This window comes from Ambystoma mexicanum, chromosome 12 (assembly GCF_040938575.1).
Source record: "Ambystoma mexicanum isolate Mex_15411 chromosome 12, UKY_AmexF1_1, whole genome shotgun sequence".
NCBI classification, from domain to species: domain Eukaryota; kingdom Metazoa; phylum Chordata; class Amphibia; order Caudata; family Ambystomatidae; genus Ambystoma; species Ambystoma mexicanum.
In genome coordinates this window covers 1092074094-1092090316 of record NC_090936.1, presented here as the reverse complement: position 1 = coordinate 1092090316, position 16223 = coordinate 1092074094, and positions in this window count along the sequence as shown.

The following is a 16223-nucleotide window of genomic DNA, read 5'->3' as shown; positions in this document are numbered from 1 at the left end:
ATTAGCAGTGGTCGAAGTGTATGAAAAGAAGTAGTGGAACTATGTCCCCCGCTGGCCTGCCCTGCTACCCACAAACCCCATCGCCACAGCCTCTCCCACACGCAATACAAACCCCCAAACAAATGTGGCTGCCATTTAAGGAAACGTTCAGTGAAGTGCACTGAAGTTCAAGTTTCAACTGCTTCCTACACTTTTATTTTAAAACAAAACTATTCTGGAACGGTTTCTTTTTTAAAATAAAAGTATAGAAACAGTAAAACTAATTTAATAAAGTAGAGGAGCACCGCTCCCAACCGTTCCCCCCCGACTTTGACCACTGCATATTAGTCTACTGGCCCTCCCATGTCAGGTGGCTGGCCTGGTCCATCCCAAACCACTATCTATAACAATGTTGCAGTGTGAGTGTCTTGCCATTGGTTCGCGCCTTTTGCTACCTACCCCTAGGAAACGAAACTCTGATTGGCTAGAACTGACATCCCCAGGTCTGGGATCCGCAAAGGTTCTCAGCTCTTGGTGTGCCTTTTCAAGGTAATAAGAAGGACTATGGGCCTCAGTACACGGTAGGCGGTAATGGTTTATCGGTACCGGTATTTTACCAGTACCGGTAAACCCTTACAGCCTTACTACGAGGTCCCTTTGCGGGTTGGTACATTAACGCCTGCTTTTAGCAGGCGTTAAAAAACGAACCCGCAAAGGGACCAGGGTGCTAATTACGGTACTGCAATTTGCGGTACCCTAATTAGCGCCTTCCCCATTCCCATTATGCCCTATGGGGCAAAAATGGGGAAGGGCAATGGAGGAAGGAGGAATTACCGACTTTCCAACCTTGGAATAGGGCGGTAATTCCCCTTTCCTCCACGGCGGTACCAGTAAATTACCGGCATGAACCATGGCGCTAAGAGCGCCATGGTTTACCGCCTACCGTGTAATGAGGCCCTATGTGTCCGCATTGTAATTTGTGTGTACCACCTTAGTCTATGAGTGTGCTTGTTCGCTCCATGCAACACTTGTCTCACATTGTACCATCTTTGTTGCAAGCTTCTGTGTTGTAGCATGAGATCAGCTGCTTTTCTCAGTGCTGGTTGCTGTCGATTGTCTGCGTTGGCTGGGTCACGTGTTTCGAGACCATGATTTGGAGCTGTGCAGCTCTGAATTATGAAGAATTTGTCACATTTATTGCAGCTGGGGCTGCTGTCATTCAAGGAATGTAATGTCATCCGTATCTTGTGGCCTTGACAGTGGGTCCTGTCTCACACGTTTACTCTCTGTTCAGCCTGAATTCAGCTCAGCTCAGCTCTTGCTGAGATGCACGTGGCTTGTTGTACTTTTCCTAAGCCATAATGGGATTTCTACAGTGTTTATACTATTCTATATTCTCCATAGGTTCTGTCAGGTGCCATAGGTGCTCATGCAGTTCCATAAGGTTATTCGCATGTAAGCATCTGAAAGCTTTGCTCAGGATCTCTTGCTTCTTGCTGCATCTAGCTAATTGCAAAATAATAAAAACAATGACAGTGTTTATATGTATATGTCCTCTAACTATAGAACTGTAGGCTTGTGTTCTTTGTGTATTTGAGTACGTGTTTTTGTCCTGACGTGCGAATGGCACGTGTGCTTCATGTCTAATGCTGCTAATTTGTGCTGTCTCTATCGACATCAGCAACATGGCTTCTTGGTGCTTTAATCAAAACTGTCAATTGAAGTGTCTTTAGTCACAGCCTGGGGCTCCTCGTCCACTCTGGAGTAGATTTGTACTGCACCTTACCTGTAGGACTGGCTGAGGGTGTACCTCTCGACATACTTGGCAACCATAGGAGTACTGGAAATCGGTCCAAAAGAGAATGGGTGATTGAAGTGTTTCCTGGCCTTCTTCTCTGTCATGTATTTTATAGGAGGGGGGTAAACTTCCCCATCCATCTTCAGTCCCCCTTCTGGACGAGCTGTCGACCACATGCTTATGTGACAGACCTTTTGCTCTGGGCTGCCATATCTTTGTTATCCCTCCAAGGTGTCCATAATAGTTTGTGTGATCGTTGAACGACCACTGTATGTTACAGCACACTCCTTTGGGGTTGCACCAAACCCACTTCCCTTCATAGTACTTTGGATCATGTGGATTATCCAGTTTCATGGATCCTGTTGGAAATAGTTCACACTGTGCAAAGTTCGACCTGAGCTTGTCTCGCTCTGCGACAATTTCATTTTGAGTCCCTCCTATGTTCACATCCATCAGGATCTGCATTCTGATAGCCTCTTCGCTGTTTTCTTGCACCTTGCCATGCAGATTTTGTCCCCACACATGGATGCTGCTCCCAGCACGAGAACTCCTGCTATCACCTTCAGTCCGTCTGACAGTCATGATGGCATCCATGACCATATATACGCTAGCCAGCTCTTGTCCTTCCCAGCTCCTTGTGCTTCATCTTCCATTTTGGCATGCATCTGTGCCAGCTGGGCTACTGCATCTGCAAGCATTCCATTATCTTCACCATTACCTGGTATAAATGTGCAAACAGAACTCTCTATCTTTGCACAAACATCTCCTTCCATAGCCGTGAGGAGATCCAGAATACATCTATTCTGGAGCACCACCAACTTTATTGCTCTGAGGTGTTCCTTTATTGCGTTGAACCCATTCACTCTATAGTTGTTACCATCAGCTCCCGACGATTGTTCTGTAACCACTTGGTGTTCGTTTATGTCTGTATTCCTGGTAATATTAATGCAAGGAACATCTGTGCCCTGCTGAATAGCCTGTGCTCTACTGGAATCTCACCCAGTGCTGTTTCTGATGCTTCCTAGAAGTAATTCCCCCCTCTCTTCACTCTGCTCAATCCTTCCCAATTCTCTGTCTTCTCCGCCTGGGCTGTTGATGTCGCCCCGATCAACCTTATTGTTGTTCATTTTCAGGAATTCATTGAGCTTTACATCTTTCTTGGGTACAACCAACAAGGGCATACTGATGTGTACTAATGATAAAACTCCTCCCCATTTGGGTGGCAGCTTCTCATATGCTTTAGAGCCAGAAGCCCAGTAGTGGTCCATTAGCACTGTCCTTTGCGCTCTCATTGCTGCAAGTTGGTCGATTGTTTTGCACCCAATGTTTTCACCCACTTTAACCTCGCCATTGTTCTGATAGCACAGGCCTGGTATCTTCAGGGGGATTATTGGCATCGGTCCAGCTTCATTTCCTACCCATATAAGTAACTTTGCACTCACGCCCCACTCCTTCATGCACTTGTCGTTCTCTTCCTGCACCTTGTTCACCAATGATTGTGCTAGTGTCAGTGCCTTGCTTCCCACCTGCTTAGGTCGAAACAACGTTAGTAGAGAGTACAGCAGTAACAACAAAATATAATTACCAAATACGAATCCCATCAACTCACTAAGAATCAATAGACATGACATAACAATAATGTTCTTTATTGTTCCTTTAATTTCCACTTACGCTGCTTGATCCTTGCAGCCTGGTAATACAGTTGGCTGCCTGAAAGGTGCAGCAAAAGGCGTTACTGTGTTAGTATTGTCAGTGCCCTTAAGCCCCACGGACAAAATAATCACTGATTGCGAAGGCCAATATCTCCTCCCAGATCATTCTTACTGAGGGGTCTCTCAATTTGGCCAGTCCCAGGGGCTCACTGTGCTCAAGTTGTAGGTATGTTTGAGCCAAATACTCTACAAAGACAAGATAATATACTCCAGGGTCTGTGAATAACCTGGGCATCAGGGGCCAGGCCCTGGCGTGGCTGACTTTTTTCTCTCCGTTCGACCCTCCCAGGTCCAACTCGGGTCCTTCCTCTCCTCCATCTCTATCTCTACCTGTGGTGTTCCCCAGGGGTCTAACATCTCTCCCTGGCTGTTCAAACAATACCTGGCACTGCCGCATTCTGCCCCAACATCCAGTGCTATGCAGATGATACTCAGCTCATTTTCAGGCTACCCTCAGCCACTTCTTCTCCCTCCCTCATCTCTGACTGCCTGTCTGCTATCCAGGAGTGGTGTGCCGCCAATGATCTCTGCCTGAATGCCAGCAAGACTGAGATTCTCCTCATCGGCAACACCCACACCCTCCTTTCCTGTCACTCTCTGGCCGGCCTCTCTTGGCCCACACCCTGCTCCCACCTGTGAGGCTAAAAACCTCGGGGTCATCTTCGACTCCACACTCTCCTTCTCTCCTCACATCTCCAATATCTCTAAGAAGTCACATTACCAGCTGCACCTCCTCAGAGGTATTCTACCTTTCCTATCCTTCCCCCAGAAGCTCACTGTCTCCAGAGCTCTGGTTCTCTCTAAGATGGACTATTCTAGCTCTGCCTGCTTCTACCCTCCGCCCTCTGCAGCTCATCCAGAACCAGACTGTGAGACTTGTCCTTGGCCTCAAGCCCAGGGATCGTATCTCTCCAGGACTGAAATCCCAGCACTGGTTCCAAGTGGCTGCGAGGATTAAGTTCAAAACCCTCTGCATCGTCCACAAGGCCTTCTGGGGCCAAGGGCCGCAATACCTTCAACTCTCTCTTCCTAAATATCTCCCCTCTCGAGCTCTTTGCTCATCCACCTCCAACTCCCTCAGGGTCAGTCACTTCTCCAAGCAACGAGTTGGTGGTAGATAACTTTCTTCGGCCGGGGCCTCCCTCTGGAACAGCCTCCCTGCCCCCCTGAGACTTGAGGAGAAGCATCTATGGTTCCGGAAGCACCTCAAAACCTTTCTCTTTGCTTCTGCTTTTTCTCCTCCTCTCCCCTGCTGATTTCCTTGCTTATACTGAAACTGCACTCGCTTACCTGGCCACCCTCTGATCTCGGGCCCAGGTCCCCCTCTCCGCCAGTCGCACACCTGCACTGCCCTCCTGGATACCCCAACACTTGGGGACTGTTCTCTGTATACCTACAGTCCTACCACTAGCACTTGACACCTGATGCCTGCACTTACCCTTCTCCCATGCACTTGCCACCTGTTGGCCATTCTTTACTTTGTTATTTATTCTTATCCCATGTATGGCACTGTCCCCTTCCCCCCCCCGCCCCCCCTTGCACTTCCCCTTCCCCCCTTCCCATGCACTTGCGCGATCTGAATGACACTTGGCCTAGTAGGATCGCTGTCTATTTTCCCTCTGTTCCCCCTCCCTTGCCTCGTCGCGCCTTGAAACATTTGTGTATAGGCGTGTTATAAATGCCATATCATATCATATCAGGGGATCATGCTCTGAATCTGTGGGGTCTCGTTACATAGTGTACAAACTGGTTAGAGAAAGCTTCTGGGTGGTAGGTGGAAGGTAACTTCAATGAATCAAACAATACAATCTCCACAACATTCACTAGACCCTACATGTGCGGAAAGGAAAATAACAAACAGACAGTGTATCCCTAGTCTATTTCTACAAGTATTCCAGTTGCTACGTCTGCTGCTTGGGATGTCCGGGCTCCCTCATCTTGTGAGCTCTGCATGCACTTGTAGTTCATCGAGAGTTTGAACATTGGCCCTGTCGGTCACAGAGACTTTGTTGTCAGGCGAGGTCACTGCTTTGTAGGGCTTGATGTCCTGTAGGTGATTCCATACAGTTTTTCCTACTAACTTAACTGCGCGGTCTGCCACCTGCTTCACCACGTTTGGTCCAGTTGATCTCTTCTCCGTCTTCTAGGCCCCCCTGGATCCGCTGTATCTGGTGAGAGATAAAAGAAGCACTAGCAACCAGAGAAGTAATGTAATCTTACATCACCTGCCCTAACACATCTGCACTATTCTCACAATCTTTCAGTGCTCTTGTGGGAGGAGCCAGGGGGAGATGCATGTGCCATCCTGTCACCATCTCATGGGGTGTTAAATGGTGGTTGGACCCTGGCTTGTTGCACAATTCAAACAAGGCTAGGGGTAAACAATGCAACCAATTTATCTTGGTGCTTTGCTAAATCTTCGCTATGCACTCTTCTAGGAGTCCAGTCAGACGTTCACACACCCCGTATGCACAGGCTATTTGGAAGCCTAGCAGGGTTGTGATGTGCTGAAACAATTAATTGGCAAAGAGAGGACTGTTGTCAGACCACAGGACCTCACACATGCCCCATCTTGGGAAAACCTTCCTGACCCGAAACGTAGCCGCTCTAAGGGTGTCAGCATATGAACAGGCCCTGACTCTATCCGCCTAGAGAATGAGCAGACAACCATTATCATGTAGCGGTACTCTTGGCATACTTGGATCATGTCCACGTCGTCCACGTGGAGATGCAGAAATGGGCCTACAGGTTTTGGTGTGGCTCCTCTCACAACTCTTAAAGTATGCCCTGCGGTAAACTGCTGGCATGTCAAGCAGTTACTTACAAAATCATCCACATGTTCATTCAAATTCGGACAGAACCACATTTCTCCAATGCGTGTAGCATTGACCCCCCTTCCCTGTGTGTGTGGGATAGTGTAATTGTGCTAATGCTGTCTACAATAATGCTAGTGGCATGACCACTTTCCCTGTATTGTTCTGTCGCCATAAGGCATCTGTCGGAAACATGGAGCACCCTCTCTTCACCCATAGCTCTCTCTCCTCCTTGGGTGCAGCTCCATAATCTGTGTCTCTTGTAATACATCGTAACTGTATGCCCCACTGGGCTGGTGACCTACGTTCACAGAAAGTGAACACTGCCTCACAAACAAGTGTGCCCCTCAGTCCAAGTGATGGGACTCAGTTGGGTAAACCGGACAAACGCGACAAGGCATGTCAAGCTCACTTGCAAAGTGAGCTGTTGGAGCAGGCCTCACAAACTGACCTTAGTAGTAGGGATCCTTTGGGGTCCATCAGATCCAGAATAAACATAAACATAAACATAAACCTAAACAACCATCCTTCATCACCATGTTCCTCACCCTTCCCAGAGCCTTTTGTCACTCTTTCAGTTCCCACAATTCCCTAAAGTATGCTGCACATTTTGCCTCATAATCTGCTGCTTAATTTCCTCTTGAGATAGGGTCTTCCCCTTTGGTGTGGGCCTGACACTTCACTAGTGCTACTTTTTTAGGATAACCAATCACCTCAATCAGTCTTTCCAATAATAGTGCATGCTGCACTGGGGTCCCGTCTGCTCTCTTGAACCCTCTGCTGAGCCATGGCGCCAGTCCTGAATGTACTGTTGACATCACGTAGGCTGAGTCAGAATAAATTGTCACTTCTTTCTCTATGCTGCTTTCCAGTGCTAATATGAGAGCCACTAGTTCTGCTTCTTGTGCTGAATAATGGGATGGTAGCCGCGCACTTGCAACCACCTCACTCGTCCCATCCTCCTTCAGTCTTACCACTGCAGTCCCAGTATGTCTGACCCCATCAGTTTGATCAATAGTCGATGAACCATCAATGTACATCATGTCTCCCCACTCAAGTGCGTCCTCCTCTACCTTGCGTGTCTCACTGAACATCTCTATGTTCTTTGTGCAGTCATTCTTCTGTGTGTCCATATGTACTCCCTGTGGTGTGAGCATGAAACCAAGAAATTCAACTTCGGTCACATGGAAGAAACATTTTTCCAGCTTGGCATATAATTGGTGTTGTTGAAGCTTTTCCAAAACTGCTCGGACATGACCGACATGTTCTTCTTTGGAATTGGAGTAGATGAGAATGTCATCTATGTAGACAAGTGCGCAAATGTCCAATAACTCACAGAGTACATCATTCATAAAGAATTAAAACGCTGCAGGGGCGTTGCATAACCCAAAAGGCATGACTTGGTATTCAAAGGGGCCATGCTTGGTGCAAAAGGACGTCTTCCATTTGTCTCCTTTTTTTACTCTCACAAGGTAGTAGGCCCCCCGCAAATCTAACTTGGTGTAAATCTGAGCGTGTTTCACTTGATCCAGGAGCTCGGGTATAAGTGGCAAAGGATAGCAGTTTTTTACGGTAATTTTGTTGATCGCTTTGTAATCTGTAATCAATACAGGTCCTCAAGTCCCCCTCCTTCTTAGTCACGAAGAAGAGGAGCGAGGAGGCAGGAGACTTGCATGGGCGGATAAAACCATTTGCCAAATACTGATCTGAGATGAGATGTTGGTTTTCTTGCCCCGTTAAGGCGTAAATCCGTCTGCAGGGAATTTGGGCTCTGGGTACGAGGTCTATTTGGCAATCATAGGGTCTGTCCGGGTGCAAGACATTAGCTTGTTCTTTCTGGAAGACATCCTGGTAACAGTGATATTCAGGGGGTAAGGTGCCAGTAAGGCCCAGGACGATACTCTTCTTGGGTCTTTGGTTGATGACGTCTTTGGTGTACCAGGTGTCGGCGCAGTCTTGAGGAAAGGTCAGCACTCGTTTTCGCAAGTTGATAATAGGATTGTGGGTCTCTAGCCAGAGCATCCCCAATATCATCTGGAACTGAGGAGCGCCGATGAGATCAAACATTATGTCTTCTTGGTGTCCATCCTGCAACAGAAACTTGACTTTCTCGGTGCATTATGTCACCGGGCCGGATGATAACTGAGATCCATCCACTGCAGTGACATTTTCCGATTTCTGCTTTTGTTGAAGAGGAAGGCCTATCCGTGTTGCCAGATCTTGCTCAATGTAGTTTCCTACTGCCCCACTGTCAATGTATGCCTCCAAGGCATGTATTTTTTATGGCTGTTTGTGAATTACCAAAAGTACCGGAAGGACGAGATGTGAGGTCTGTGCGCATTCCTTTTTCTTGCTCGATAAGTGGACCCCTATGCATGCCGGGCGTTGGAGTTTCCCGAGTCCGGTGTTTCTTCTTCTTCTTCTTCGTCGTTGTTTTTATTGGTTGCTCCAACCATTTTCTTGGGAGGTTTCACTGGGCAATCGCGGAGGAACTGGCCCGCTTTCCCACAATATACACAAAGTTGTTGTCTTCTTTTTTCTCTTTCTGCCTTGGTTAGCGGACTCCGTAACCCACCGATTTGCATTGGTTCCGAGTGTTCGTGTGTTTTGGTGTGGGTCTTGTGGGCTCATACCAAAATGGTCCTCCCTTCTGTTCTGGCTCAGTCCATTTTCCTATTCTGCAACATATGGTCGAGTTGCGCTGTGAGGTCGATGTAGTCTGCACACCACTCAGGTGGGTTCAAAACTTGCGCCAACACATCCTTAAGTTCCCCACATAGCCCTCCATAGAAGAGTGTAGTTCTTTTCTCTTTAGGCCAGTTGGTTTGAGCTACAAGGCAATTGAAAGATGCAATGTAGGTTAATAGATCTTGATTTCCCTGTCTAAGGGACAGTAGTTCATTGTCCAGGGCTTGTGCCTGAGAGTGTCGGGCAAACAATTTCTCCATTTCGTGTTGGAAACCCCCAAAGTTCCGAAGCAAAGGATCATCTTGGGTTACTAATGGTATTGACCAGTCCGCCGCATTACCACCTAGATATGAAAGTACAAATGCCACTTTGGCTTGTTCATTAGGGAAGGCTCCCAGCCTGCATAAGAAATGTAGGTGACATTGATTCATGAATATGGCAAACTTGTTTGGATCACCATTGAAGCGTTTGGGTGGGGCTAAGGGCACTGCCCCTGGTAGGACTACCTGAACCCGGCATGGCTTGTTGTGGAGGAGCAGCATGGCTTATCCCAGGCAAGGGAACCTGTCCTGCTTGTGCCTGTAGCACCTGCCTTGCTATATCATCAGTCCTCTCCCGAGTTACGATATGATTCTGCCTTAATGCACTGGTCTCTTGTCATGAGGCATGTGCTTCAGCCCGTAATTCCCCTAGTAGTTGGGCCAACAGATCTGTCTCAGAAGTTTCCATAACGCCCAGGCAGAGAGTTGTTGAGGCTTCACGTTCTGTCACCCTCACCTGGTCACTGCGGAGGCATTGGGGCATGGTTGCAGCCCTCCCTGGTGTTAGATCTCCCCCTTCTGGTTTCGTCACCTGCGGATCAGCTATGGGCGGCGACAATTGGTGGTACTGCTCGTGCATGGATTTGGAAAAACGTGAATGTGCTGGTAGGTGACTCTGGTATCTTCCAACCCCTTCGACCCAAGGTGCGATTTCTGTGGGCACGTACCGGCCCATAAGGCTCACCTGGTTAATGTGAATGATGAGCTCTCCGCCCTGCTACTTCTGGCAGGGGTTCTTATTGTTGGAATCTAGTTCCTTCACTGATTCCAGAGTATTAGTCCAGTCCGGCTGCGACTAAGTTCCTCTTTCTGCTTTCTCTCAATGTCTTTTGTCCTTTCCCCTCTTTCTGCTTTCTTTCAATGGGGGGTCATTATGAGCTGGGCGGTAAGGGGTTAAAGGCGCCGGTAATGGTGCCAGTGCCGTTAACCCCTTACCGCCCTATTACGAGTCTGCTTACGGGACCTGCAAAGGGCGCCTGGTAAAACCAGGTGCCCTTATCAGGTCCCGCTAGCAGACCAGGGAGCTAACAACGGCCTGTTATTAATAGGCCCGTTGTTAGCTCCCTCCCCATTCCCATTGAGCCCTATGGGGGGTCGAATGGCAATGGGCATGTACCGGGTCCGGGTTCCTCAAATGAGGAAATACCGGGCCCTCAAAGGTTGGAATGGCCCGGTAAGTCCTAATTTCAGGAACCCGGACCTGGTACCCGGTAAGGAGGTAACCATGCCGCAAACTGTGGCATGGTTACCTTCAACTTCATAATTACCCCCAATGTCTTTGTCTTTTCCCACTCAATGTCTTGATGTTATTGCTCGCAATGTGGTTGTTTTGCACTGAATAACGTTTCTCTCTGTTTTCTCCCAAATAGGCGGAAATCCGGCCTAAACAACGGCTGTGGAGGCGCAGAACACTGCTGAGCAGAAGATGGATGCAACCACGATGTCCAGCAGCAGGTGAGTGATGGCTTTAGGGAATGCCTGAGGTTTTAATGGCAGCGAGCCCTTAACGTAATGTATGTTAAGTGTCTAACCTTGTCTTTTGCCTTTTCTTTGCAGATACTGCAAGTTCGGATGGAATGCGTCGTGCCGCGGTGCCCAGATGATGCTGTCTGCATTCCGGGGTATTTGTTAGTGAGCCGCGTTGCCAGGAAGAAGATGTCTGCACTCCAAGATGTTTGCATGTGAGCCGCGGTGCCAAGAAGAAGATGTCCGCACTCCGATATGTTGCAGGTGAGCCGCGGTGCCAGGAAGAAGATGTCCACGCTCTGAGATGTTTGCAGGGGAGCCGCGGTGCCAGGAAGAAGATGTCCAGGTGAGAGCAGGATTCTCCAGTGAAGCATAGATGAAGATGGCAGGATAACTCCAGGTAAGATGAATCCCTGGCGATGGTGAGCATTACGCTGCTCAGAGGAGAAGAATAACGCAAAGCGTGTGCCTTGGGGTTGAGCTGGCTTTTATAGCTGAGCTCTTGGCCACGCCCCCCTAGCAAAGTTCTGAATGCCACACCCTGCCACTCCTAGAAGTTGCACGTGCAGATGAAGATACAGATGGAGACCACACCGGACAAGTTACACAAATGAGAGTTCTTGAGAGTATTCTTGCTCATAATAAAAGAGTTCCTGTTCATTCTTAGCACTTCTGCCCATAATGGAAATGTCTTCTTTAAATCCTTTCATGAGCCTGGTGCCAAAGGCGCTAGCACTGTGGCGAACCAGGGCCCCCATGTATAAATGTCCCAACAGGACATGCGTGACCCATTATGCCCCCTTCTCCCTTTACTTGATGGTACCACTCTTGTGTTCCTGGGCAAGTGGCCATGACAGCCACGAAGAGGGCGTGCTACACGTACAAAGTGGTGGTGTACCCCATTGTCACTGCTGATGATTTCTCTGCTGTGAAGGCTGCAGCTGCCAAAGCTTGTTCGCACAGATAATGTCCTCTCATCAATGGGTCAAGTTGTCCACTGTAGTAAGCAATAGGCTTATGGCCCATGCTTGTCTTCTGTACAGTACCACCTTTATCATTACACCGTAAGTGTGTGAAAATAAGAATAATTCCTTTTTGTAGTCTGGGGTACCTAACCCTGGGGCAGTGCTTATGGTTTCCATTAGTTCCTCAAAGGCCTCAGTCATCTCTGTGGTCCATGTCAGGGTCTTTGTTCCCCTCTGTGCATCCTTCAGGACACACGGTAGTGAGTATGTGTATGTGTGGTAGTCAAAACCCCACGCTCTGCAGTAGTTACAGAACCCCAAGAACTGTTGCATTTCCCTCACTGTCGTAGGCTGGGGTGTTTTTAGTATTGTCTCTGCTCTCCGTGAGGCAATCTGTCGACCATCCTTGGATATCACCTGCCCAATGTAGAGCACCTCCTTCTGGCAATACTGTAATTTGGCCTTGTCCACTATGTACCCCTTGTCCGCTAACACTGTCAACATGTGCACCGAATCCCTCCTGTACTGATCTTCCATCTCACTGCAGATCAAAATGTCATCTACATACTGCAAAACTGTGCTCTCTGTCTGTATGTTACTTAGATCCATCTGAATCACTCTATTAAAGATAGATGGTGATTCACTTGTGGTAAACAAGTGTGTTTCCACTTTGGGTTTCTGTAAGTAAAGCTGGTCAAGTCTTGTGAGTCTGGGTGTAGTGGCAGTGAGAAAAATGCATTCTTCAAATCAATGACGGTGAAACAGGCAGCTTCCTCTGGTATGCTGCACAAAATTGTCACTGGGTTTGCAGATAGAGGATACTCTGCTTCTACAATATGGTTAAGAGGTCTTAAATCATGAATAAAATGCCATGACCCCCCCATTTGACTTGCGCATGGGGTACACTGCTGTGTTTCATGGGGGCTCTGATGCTACCAGAATGCCACTCTCAATCAGAGCTGTGATTGTCTCATAAATGCCTTCACCTACTTCCTTTGTTAGGGGATTATGCATCACTCTTGGCAAAATCACTTCTGGTTTCAGTTTGATCTTCACTCCCCTTATGCTCTTTATGCAGCCCACGTCATAAGGACTTGAAGTCCATAGACTGCTGGATACTTTCGCAATGTCCTCCTCCCAGAATGAGGCAGGCGCCTCGAGCGCCATTGCCATTCTCTCTGGCACCTCTCCGTAGTGTATCTGTAAACAACAGGTTACACACATTTTGAACATCATCTCCACTTCCTGTTTCTCTTCCTGCAACAGTTCTTCATCTGTCACTGTTGCACCCCTCTGCCACTGCAATTATTGCTTTCCATGCCCTTCCTGTGTCATCAATCCCATGCACTGCGATCCAATCCTCTCTCACCACCACTGCCTCTATTTCTAAAGGCACTATTGTTCCTTCTGGCTCGTCCAATGGTGTTTCTGTCCTGAACAGATATTCATTTGGGACTCACCACACTTTCCCTGCAATGCCTGGCAACCATGCAATGGCAAAGTCAGTTCCATACTGGAACATCTCTGGGTCCACTGTCACCCCCACTCTGTACCGTGCGTCCACAATAGGCTTGAACAATCTGCCTTACATTGAGCATGTGTATGCCTGGTGTTGTGCACACTATGCATTTGTATGTGAATGAAATGGTCATCTTAAGTCTGCTCATAATGTATCTTCCCAGTATGTTTACAGGTTTCAGTCAAGAGTAGAGTAGACATAGTGACAGATTGTGATCTCCTATAGATACTGTGATGTTATCAGTAAAATGAACCACTTCCTGAGCCCCTTAGAATCTTTGAGTGTTCATGGCATCACCTCACAATGTAAATGTTCCTTCCCTAATGCATGACCTAGTCGCCCTGGTGTCAACAAGAAAGGAAAAGGGTTTGTCACCTATCGCCACCCCTATGCAAGGTTCCTCCGCAGGGTTGGGTGTGATCGACAGGATGGGACACATCAGGTTCGTCTATGGGCTGTCCTATTGTGGGTACATAGACAATCCATTTCCTGTGAAGGGGTTGCTCCTAACCATGGTAACACCCCCCAGTCGTCAAAAGGGTACTGTCGCCATAGTGTCCATTTGTGCTGGTGCGCCATCATTCTGTATCTATGTGAGTTGTTGTATGCTCCCTCTAATCTGTTGTGCTAGTAAATACTGGGGTATTGGTACGACAGATGACAGCATCTGTGCTGGTGGTGCTTGTGCTTGTGCTTGCAGCATTTGTTGATATGTACCCTGCATCTGCCCTTGTAGTTATTGGTCCTGTGCATAACAATCTTCTTGGCTCCCTTGATATGGCTGCTGGCACTGCTCTCCCCAATTCTGTTGTGTCCCTCTAATCGGCATACCCTTGAGATGTGTCTTAGCTGCCTGCAGGTCCAACACTGTGGTGGCTGCCTTCTTTGCACTGGAAAACCCCCCGAAAAGTCCCCTGGGTTCTGATGCACCTGTTGTCCATATCCCCGAAACCCTCCTGATACCCCCCTTGGTTGTGATGCATTTGTGGTCCGAATCCACGCCCCCTTTGAAGGCCCCCCTTCCTCAAAACCCCTGCTGTAGGCTGTCCCGCCCCATGTACCCTCCTCCCATGGGCGGTGCAAATGGTTGTGGCTGTTGATGCTGCAGTTTCTGCTGTGCCTGTGGGGTGGGGCTGGTTATAACCGCCCCTTGCATCGCACACGTTGATAGTTACCTTTATAACAGTTTTGCCTCATCTGCCTTTTGTCTTCCACTTTTTTCTTAACCTTCTCCTGCCATAATCTACAATGATACAATATCGTGAGCTGTATCTCTGACCATCCTTTCACTTCCATCCCTACCAGTTTCTTCAAACTCTTCTGAACTGGCTCTGGTAGTCCCTGCACTAATATGTGGTAAAATATTGCTACTGTTGTATCCCAAGGCTCTCGAGTTTCGAGGCGCCAAAGCTCTTGAATCTCCTGAATGTACTGCACCGGATTTCATCTTCCCTCATCTTACGTGACGTAATCGCCCTGATGTCTGGCGTGTCTGGGTATTGTGTCCTTAATGCTTGCCATACCAGTTTGCAAATTTCGCTTGTCTTGCGCTGTGTTCTGTGTCATCACCCCTGGGAACCCTGGGAACCATGCCATCTTCCATACGTCATCAGCTGTATCTCCTAATATCGATACTAGCAGTCCCTTTATGTCACCCACTGCTAGTCTATGGCCAGATATCATCTTCTCCATCTCATAAAGCCATTTCCCATCCCCCACGCTCAACAATGGTAGCCTACACTTCACATTCTCCTTGTCTGTGTGCTTACAGGGCACGTTCTGAGGTCTCACCCCTCGTCTCTCCAATAAAGGGATCTGTGTGTATGATGTCTGTTTCTTCCAGTCAGTCTAATTTGTCGAGGCCCTCTCTCGTCCTCAATCTCTGCGCATATATCTACTGGCTCCAATATAGGCACTCTCCTGTTATCCTCATAAACTCTAGTCAATTGTCCCCTCGAACAAGCAATGGCTGTCTCCCCCTTCCTTCCTCCTGGGAGATGCCTTAGTCTATTGATATCGGTGCTATGTGAGGTGCAGAAGTCGTCAGTCTGTTGTGTCTGCTCGCCTGAGCCACTTCCCTCTTCTCCCTGTACATGCGTCCTGAACTCCCATGGCACCCGTTTCTCTGTCTCCGTTCCCATGGACTGTGATCGATACTGCTCCCCCGTCTCGTCCCTACTTTATTTGTCCTTGTTTTCAGACCCCGTGTCCATGTTGCTACAAAAATCATCTGAAAAACTTAGTCTTCCCCAAGTCAAGTTTGTGTTGGGCTTCATACTGAGGTCAATGTCTCTAAAGTCACCCTTGCTTCCTCCTGCCGAGGCCCCTAGGCCTGCTCCACTTCCCTAATTTGTGCTCCTGCCCAGAGAGTTTGTGCTGTCTGGTCCTGTCCGTTTGTCCTCAATTCTATTTCTGTCCCTATCCAGTGTTACCTGTGTCTTCACTGCCCTTCCTGCTCGCTCATCCTACTCCCCCCCAGTCTATCCAACTTCAACTTCCGCTGCTCCCTCTCAGCTAACTTGCGTCTGTCATGCTCTGCTATCTTTCTCGGTCTCTCTGCCTTCTCCAGCTCCCTCTCCCTTTTTCCCCTCATCTCCCTTTCTGCCCTCTTCCTTTCTTTAAGATGTCTCTCAGTTATTTCTTCCCACTCACTTTCCAAATGCTCCTTCTCTTCCTATCTTCTTTGTCCCCTCTCTTCCTGTTCCAATTTCTCCTCTCTCCTTATTTCTCTATCCTTGCGCTCTAATCTCACCTCCCTGTCCTTGCTTCTATCCTCCTCGTCCATTAGTTCTGCCCAATCTGTCGTGTCGCTGTCCCTCTTCAGGCCTTCTATCACCTCGGTCGCCTTTGCATATGGTGGTGGCTTATATGTTGGACTTGAACACCTCTCTGCTGCCCTTAGTTCCCTCATCGCATACATTCCCTGTTCATCGTCTGTATCATCGGAAGCTACACTTAGACG